This window comes from Psammomys obesus, unplaced genomic scaffold (assembly GCF_907164565.1).
Source record: "Psammomys obesus unplaced genomic scaffold, mPsaObe1.curated_primary_1811, whole genome shotgun sequence".
Lineage (NCBI taxonomy): Eukaryota > Metazoa > Chordata > Mammalia > Rodentia > Muridae > Psammomys > Psammomys obesus.
In genome coordinates this window covers 40,400,227-40,409,140 of record NW_026587216.1, presented here as the reverse complement: position 1 = coordinate 40,409,140, position 8,914 = coordinate 40,400,227, and the positions used below count along the sequence as shown (strand labels likewise).

General features: G+C 41.1%; 1 pseudogene; it reads right to left on the bottom strand.

Annotated features, from left to right (window-relative positions):
- Positions 1-4,303: 4,303 nt before the first annotated feature.
- On the bottom strand, positions 4,304-6,891 carry LOC129673429 (eukaryotic translation initiation factor 1-like; annotated as a pseudogene).
- Positions 6,892-8,914: the final 2,023 nt, after the last annotated feature.

Here is an 8,914-nt window from a genome sequence, read left to right as displayed (position 1 = left end):
CTTTCTTTCTTTCTTTCTTTCTTTCTTTCTTTCTTTCTTTCTTTCTTTCTTTCTTTCTTTCTTTCTTTCTTCTCTCTCTGGCTAAGCTGGTACTGAACAAGCCCTATAAATCTTCCAGCCTCTACCCACCACATCACTGGAGTTACAGGGGTGGTTATCCATGGCTGGTCTTTTTGTGGGTGTTAGGATTTGGACTTAGCTCCTCATGCTTGGGTGCCAAGTGCTTTACCTACTGAGATATCTCCTCGGTCATTCCTCCTTTAAAAAATAGCAATTTATTAATCTTTTTTCTGTTCTATTCAGGCATGAGTTGTTGTTCTTTCCTCACTCAGGTAGGGTTGCATGTCACTGGATCCATGTAGTAAGATCGTCTGGTACTGTATCTGATGTAACTTGTTGATTTGATTAGTCTTGGCTATGGCTTCTGTTCTTTAGCAGATTCTTTTGTTGCCACTGTAGAAACTGTGACACTCAGGAAGGCCCTGTCTGTGATGACTGTCTAAATCCACACAGTCATTAGGCCTTGCTGCCAGAGACACCACTTAAGCATCTTAGAAGAAACCTCAGGGTCTCTTCTCCACCTGTGGAGTACATCCCATTTTTCAAACAAGACCATGAGTTGATTTAAAGTTTCTGATGCTCTACACTGGGAGTTGGAAAGTAGTTTAAATTTCATGTCTTTCCTTTGTAATCTATCAGCTCCAATACTTCTAGGGAGAGGAACTATCCTTATCAACTGATTTCCTTATGACACAGTTCATGTAGTAGGAAAAGCTGGGTATATATTAGTTCTTTCTTTCTTTCTTTCTTTCTTTCTTTCTTTCTTTCTTTCTTTCTTTCTTTCTTTCTTTCTTTCTTTCTCTTTATACAGGTTTACAAGACAATTAGTCTATTTCCTGTTAAATTAAACACGAATTTAAACATACCTGAGATATTTTAATTCACTATTTTCATTACTGTTCAAATTGCCACATCTTTGACTAGTTGGAACTTTCTCATCTCACATTTTCAAGTCCAATTGATGTGACTCCACCAGTCTATTTTTAATTATAAAAAATAGTTTTGATAACACACCTACAGAGTCAAAGGGTGTTAAAAAGACACAAAGTAAAATCTTCAAAAGAAAAAAAAAACAGACTGGTGGATCAATGGGATCGGATCGAAGACCCAGAAATAAACCCACACACCTATGGAAATTTAATTTTTGACAAAGAAGCCAAAAGTGTACAACGGAAAAAAAAATCAGCATCTTCAACATTCAATAAGGACATTTGCTCAACTATGTCCCTAGCAGCTTTATTTGTAATAGCCAGAATCTGGAAACAAGCTAGATGCCCCTCAATGGAGGAATGGATACAGAAAGTATTATACATTTACACAGTGCTATACTTCTCAACAATTAAAAACAAGGAAATCATGAAATTTGCAGGCAAATGGTGGAAACTAGGAAAGATTATCCTGAGTGAGGTAACCCAGAAGCAGAAAGACACATATGATATATGTGTTTTATAAGTAGATATTAGACATATAATATAGAAAAACATACTAAAATCTATAGTAGCAAAGAAGCTAAACAAGGAGGACCCTAAGAAGATATTTAATCCTCATTCAGAAGGGCAAAAAGGATAGACATTGGAAGTAGGAGAAGACAAGGAACAGGACAGGAACCTTCCACAGAGGACCTCTGAAAGACTACCCACCAGGTATTGAAGGAGATACTGAGGCTCATAGCCAAACTTTGGACAGAGTGCTGGAATCCTTATGGAAGAAGAGGGAGATAGAAAGATCTGGAAGGGTCAGGAACTCCATAAAGAGAACAACAGAGCCCAAATATCTGAGCCCAGAGTTGCCTGGAAAGAACAATACTCTAACCAAGGACCATGCACAGAGAGGACCTAAACCCCCTGTTCAAAGGAAGTCCATTGGCTGCTCAGTCTCCAAGTGGGCTCCTGGTAAGGGGAACAGGAGCTCTTTGACATGAACTTAGTGGCCAGCTTTTTCATTACTTCACCCTTGAGGGGGGTACACAGCCTTGCCAGGCCACAGAGGAAGATGATGCAGCCAGCCTTCATAAGACCTGATAAGCTAGGGTCAGATAGAGGGGAGGAGGTCCTCCCATATCAGGGGACTAAGAGAGGGACTAGGGGGAGAAGTGGGAGGGTGGGTGAGACTGGGAGATGACAAGGAAGGGGGCAGCGGCAGGGATACAAATTGAATAAATTGTAATAAATAAATATATAAATAAAATTAAATTTAAAAATAAAAAATTAGAAAAAAAAGAAAAAAGAAAAGGGAAATGTACCTTTACCAAGAGCTGGTAGATTGTTGGCTGACAAGAATATGCAGATAAGGAGGCACACCTGCTTTGCTGAAGACTAGCAATGAACAAGAGCATGCTAACTCCTTCATGCCCAGACCACTCCCTGCATACTCTTACCTCCTTAGAGTAAACTGAGGGATCTCATAGCTCTCCAACACAGTGACTTTGGCAGACGTTAGTTGCTTCCATTGTTTTTTTTTTAAACTTGGTAAGATATTCCAGGCTCATTCCTTACCCCCCCTCCAAAATCTCTAGACCTGGACTTACCATTTTTACAAGTATTTGTAAACACTTTTAGCAAAAATTATATATAACAGATGTATATTTCTAGAGTTTCCTAGCCTTTCTACCAGACAAAGGTGTGAGAAAGGTTCTGTTTTTTCTGTTTTTTTTTTTTTTTTTTTTTTTTTTCAGGATAAAATACATTATGAGTCATGCATGCTGATACTCCTAATTCAAATTCAAGGCTTCTAGGTTCTCATCTAACTTTGCCATGCTGGAAGTTATGATTCTTGCTCAATGGCTTTATCTCATGGTGACAGTGATCTCATAATAAAATTAACAGCAATCCTTTTTTTTTTTAATATGGCTCTTTACAGTTTATTGCATGAAGGAGTTACACCAGTCCAAGTTAAAAGTGGACCCTGTCCCATTTGTCTAAGTAAGGATTGATCATCTTACCCTGGGTCCTCTTTCTTGTTTATTTTAGATGTACAGATTTTAGTATATTTATCCTATCTTATAGGTTTAATACCCACTTATAAGTGAATATATACTGTGTGTGTCTTTCTCCTTCTGGGATACCTCACTCAGAATGATCTTTTCTAGATCCCACCATTTGCCTGCAAATTTTGTGATTTCCTTGTTTTTAATTGCTGAGTACTATTCCATTGTGTAAAAGTACCACAATTTCTGTATCCATTCCTCCACTGATGGACATCTGGGTTGTTTCCAGGTCCTGGCTATTACAAATAAAGCTGCTACAAACATGGTTGAGCAAATGTCCTTGTTGTGTACTTGAGCATCTTTTGGATATATGTCTAGGAGTGGTATAGCTGGGTCTTGAGGAAGCACTATTCCTAATTGTCTGAGAAAGCACCAGATTGATTTCCAAAGTGGTTGTACAAGTTTACATTCTCACCAGCAATGGAGGAGGGTTCCCCTTTCTCCACAATCTCTCCAGCATATGTTGTCACTTGAGTTTTTGATCTTAGCCATTCTGATGGGTGTAAGGTGAAATCTCAGGGTTGTTTTGATTTGCATCTCTCTGATGGCTCTGCCTAGCAGTGTATCAAAGCAGATACTGAGACTCATAACCAAACCATTGGCAGAGTACAGGGATTCATATGAAAGAAGGGGAAGTTAGTATGACCTGGAGAGGACAGGAGCTCCACAAGGACCAAATATATCTGGGCACAGGGGTCTTTTGTGAGAGTGTATCTCCAACCAAGGACCAAATATGGATATGACCTAGAACCCCTGCTCAGATGTAGCCTATTGGAACTCAGTATCCAAGTGGGTATCTTAGTAAGGGGAACAGGGACTGTTTGTGACATGAACTCAATGGCTGGCTCTTTGACTCCTCTCTCCCCTGACCCGTGGGAGGAGCAGCCCTGCTAGGCCACAGAGGAGGACTTTGCAGCTAGGCCCGAAGTTACCTGATAAGCTAGGGTCAGATGAAAGGGGAGGAGGTCCTCCCCTATCAGTGGACTTGGAAAGGGGTAGGGAGAAGATGAGGGAGGGATGGTGGGATTGGGAGGGAAGAAGGGAGCGGGATATAACTGGGATACAAAGTTAATAAACTATAATTAATATTAAAAAATAAAAATTTAATTAAAAATGTGGACCCCAAATGGTTACATTATTCAAGGTGTAAGGTTTTTAAACCTGTGACAAGGGAAAGAACGGAAATTCTACTAATTGCAAGGAAATCTTCACTTATGGCTTCAGAGCCATAAGCACTTAAAATCCCTGAACCTTGCTTCAGATGATCATTCTTAGCAGTCCAATCTCTATCAGGAACTGATGTATGTTCTTGGCTGGTCACCTGTAGCTGAACTAGTTCTCCACATTCTGGATGCTCACTTACAGTACCATTTGGAGGCGACTCTCTTCTTAAACACCTCCACTGGTTTCTTTTTTTATCAGAATCAACAGCGATCCCTTGGATAGTAGTAAGGGTCTTCCTGCCATTGCTCTGCTGAATTATTATTATTTTTTTATCTCATAATAAATTCTTTTAAATTTAATTTTATTTTTTATATTAATTACAGTTTGTTCATTCCAAAATTTCACTTTCATGTTTAAGGAATTTTGCTGGATTATTTTTTTAATATTGGTTACAGTTTATTAACTTTGTATCCCAGCTGTATCCCCACTCCCTTCTTCCCTCCCAATCCCACCATCCCTCCCTCATCTCCTTCCTGTTCTTTCCAAGTACACTGATAGGGGAGGTCCTCCTCCCCTTTTATCTGACCCTAGCTTATTAGGTATCTGCAATGTCCTCTGTGGCCTAGCAGGGCTGCTCTTCTCTTGGAGGGTGGGGGAGGGAGTCAAAGAGTCCGCCATTGAGTTCATGTCAGAAATAGTCCCTGTTCCCCTTACTAGGGTACCTACTTGGATACTGAGCTACAATGGGCTACATCCGAGCAGGGGTTCTAGGTTATATCCATACATGTTCCTTGGTTGGAGATACAGTCTCATAAAAGGCCCCTGTGCCCAGATATATTTGGTCCTTGTGGAGCTTCTGTCCTCTCCAGGTCATACTAACTCCTCCTTCTTTCATATTATTCCCTGTACTCTGCCAAAGGTTTGGTTATGAGTCTCAGTATCTGCTCTGATACACTACTAGGTAGAGACTTTCAGAGGCCCTCAGTTGTAGGCTCCTGTCCTGTTACTTGTTTTCTCCTACATCTAATGTCCATCCCATTTGTCTTTGTAAGTGAGGTTTGATCATCTTACCCAGGGTCCTCTTTTTTGTTTATCTTCTTTTTTATTTTTTTATTAGTTACATTTTATTAACATTATTATTAGTTACATTTTATTACATTTTATTATACAGCTCTGTATCCCAGCTGTATCCCGCTCCCTTATTCCCTCCCAAACTCTCCTTCCCTTCCTCATCTCCTCTCTGCTCCTTTCCAAGTCCACGGACTGGGGAGGACCTCCTTCCCTTTCATCTGACCTTGTTTTATCAGGTATCTTCAGGACTGGCTGAAAAGTCCTCCTCTGTGGCCTAGCAGGACTGCTCCTCCCTTGGGGGGGGTGGGGAGGTCAAAGAGCCTGCCATTGAGTTCCTGTCAGAAATAGTCCCTGTTCCCCTTACTATGGGAAACCAGTTGGTTACTGAGCTACCACAGGCTTCATCCGAGCAGAGATTCTAGGTTATATCCATACATGGTCCTTGGTGGAGTGTCAGTCTCAGAAAAGACCCCTGTGCCCAGATATATTTGGTCCTTGTGGAGCTCCTATCCTTTCCACATCATACAAACTCCCCCTTCTTTCATATAATTCCCTGCACTCTGCCAAAGGTTTGGTTATGAGTCTTAGTATCTGCTTTGATACACTGCTAGGTAGAGTCTTTCAGGGGCCCTCTGCGGTAGGCTCCTGTCGTGTTACTTGTTTTCTCCTACATCCAATGCACCTCCCATTTGTCTGCTGAATTTGTCCCATTGCTCTGTTGAATTATTTTTTAAAAAATTAATTTATTTTTAGATTAATTACAACATATTCATTTTGTATCCCAGCTGTAGTTCCCTCCCTCGTTCCCTCTCAAACTCACCCTTCCTCTTCCTTCTCTCATGCCCCTTCCCCAGTCCACTGATATGGAAGGTCTTCCTCCCCTTCCCTCTGAACCTAGCCTATCAGGTCTCAGCAGGATTGTCTGCATTGTCTTCCCCTGTGGCCTGGTAAGACTGCTCCCCCATCAGGGGTAGGTGATCAAAGAGCCAGCCACTGAGTTCATGTCAGAGAGAGTCCCTGTTCCCCTTCTTAGGGAACCCACTTGGACACTGAGATGCCATGGGCTATGTCTGAGCAGGGGTTCTAGATTTTTGTCCATGAATGGTCCTTGGTTGGCATATAAGTCTCAGAAAAGACCTCTGTGCCCAGAGTTTTTGGTTCTGTAGCTCTCCTTGTGGAATTCCTTTCCCCTCCAGGTCTTTTTTTTAAAAATTATGTTTATTTTTATTAATTATAGTTTATTCACTTTGTATCCTCCCTGTAGCTCCCTCTCTACTTCCCTCCCAATCCCACTGTCCCTCCCTCTTCCCCACCTTGCCCCTCCAGAAGTCGACTGATAAGGGAGGTCCTCCTCCCCTTCCCTCTGATCCTAGTCTATCAGGTCTCACCAGGAGTGGCTGCATTGTCTTCCTCTGTGGCCTGGTAAGGCTCTTCCCCAGAGTTCCTTTCACCTCCAGGTCTTTCATCTCCCCCTTCTTTCTTAAGATTCCCTGCACTCTGCCCAAAGTTCTTATATGGATATAATCCTCAATGCCAGCAGGAAGTAGGTCATCACCCTTACTTGCATCCACAAAGGGGTCGAAAGAGTGTAGGTTCTAGATAACAGACATAAGATAGGATTCTTTTTCCTCTGTGGAAATAATAGGTTCCTGAAGGCAACCAAGGGACAAGGCAGGCAGGGAGCGGGAGCCAGTGGGAGGGTGAGGGTGGGCAGGCAGGGGGAAGGACAGGAGAGGACAGGGAGGACAGGAGCTTCAGAAAGAGAAGGGGCTTGAGGGGGAGGCAGCTGAGCCCTTGGTGACTGTTCAGTGACTAGGGGACAATAGCAATTTTTCATCATTATTATCTAACTCATAATGGTAATACTTTTACTTGTTGGGGCATATCCTACTGAGAAAGTACAGTCAAGCAATCTACTTTAAAGTAACATGCAAAAGCTTCACACTATGGTTAATGTTGGGTCAGCATATAAGATTCTTTTTAGTTGCTCCTGATTTAAAAAAAATTTTTTCCTTTAAATATTTTATATTTTTAAAAAATTATTAAAATATGTGTAATTATAATATTTAAAGAAACAAAAGTTGTGTCCTGACCTTTCAATCTACTCTTGGACCAAAAGTAATTCATAACAACACACAGAATCTCAAAATTCTTTTAGTAAGTAGAACTGTAAGATATTTCTTTTGGCCTAGGAACACCATAAGAAAATTATTCAGATACTAAGGGCATTAGGGAGTTTGGGAGTCTGTGTAGAATAAAGAAGGATCCTACTTTTTTTTTTTACAGATGCATTCTACCCTTTTGGGTGGATACGCTATAATTAATTCCACCAGGTCTCTGGTTGATAGACTTCTGGGTTGTTTCCAGCTTTTTTTTTTATTATTTTTATTTTATTTTTTTTCTATTTCAGATAGTGCTGAAATGAACGGCCTGGTCCATATGCCTTTTTGTTTCTTTGCCAGTGTTTCTGTGGAAGAGATTTCTAGAAGTGTGATGGCTGGGTCAAAGGGTAAATACATATGACATTTTGCTTGAAACTGCCAAATTCCCCTTCATAGGGGTTGAACCATTTTGCATTCTTATTGTCAAAATATGAATGTGTCTATTCCCCAAAGGCTTGCCTATTGAGTATTATGTCAGAGTTTTGGACTTTTGCCAACATGATAGGCGAGAAAATGATATTTCACTGTAGTTTTAATTTGCATTTTTATTACTACAAAAAATTTAAATTAAGGTCATTTGTCTTTTTTTGTGAATTGTTCCTTTGTCTAAAGAAACAATACCCTCTGTTGTTTCTCTTCTCCACGTATAACCATACAAAAATCCACTGGCCTAAAGAAGCTAAATAACAAAGAGAACTCTAGAAAGGATGCTTAATTCTCATTCAGAAGGGCAAACAGGATAGACACCAGAAGTGGTGGAAGAGAGAGAATAGGATGGGAGCCTACCATAGATGCCCTCTGAAAGATTTCACTACCAGAAGATCAAAGTAGATGCTGAGACACAGCCAAACTTTGGGCAGAGCACAGGGAGTCTTATGGAAGAAGAAGATGTGTGTGTGTGGGGAGGAAATAGAAGGACCTGAAGGGGATAGGGGCTCCACAAGAAGGCCAACAAAGTCAACAAATCTGTGTCTAGGGGGCCTGCAGAGACTGATGCAGCAACCAAGGACCATGCATGGAAAGGACCTAGACCCCCTACTCAGATGTAGCTGATAGGCAGCTCAGTCTCCATGTGGGTTTCCTAGTAAGGGGAACAGGGTCTGCCTCTGTTGTAAGCTCAGTTGCCTGTTCTTTCATCACTTCTGCCTGCCAGGGAGGCCTTACCAGGCCACAGAGGAAGAGGATGCAGTCAGTCCTGATGAGACTTGATAAGCTAGGGTCAGACAGTAGGGGAGGAGGACTCCCACTTTCAGTGGACTAGGAGAGGGAGAGAAGGAGTGAAAAGAGAGGGAGGGTGGAACCAGGAGGAGATGAGGGAGGGGCTACAATCAGAATGTATGATGGATAAATTATAAAAAAAAGATTTAAAAAAGAGTCTAAGTATATACATTATTATTTTCTGATTTGTAATCAGACTCTGTAGTTGGGTATCATGGTGTTGTTTTCTTTCTCTGTGAAAATTCTTTCATGT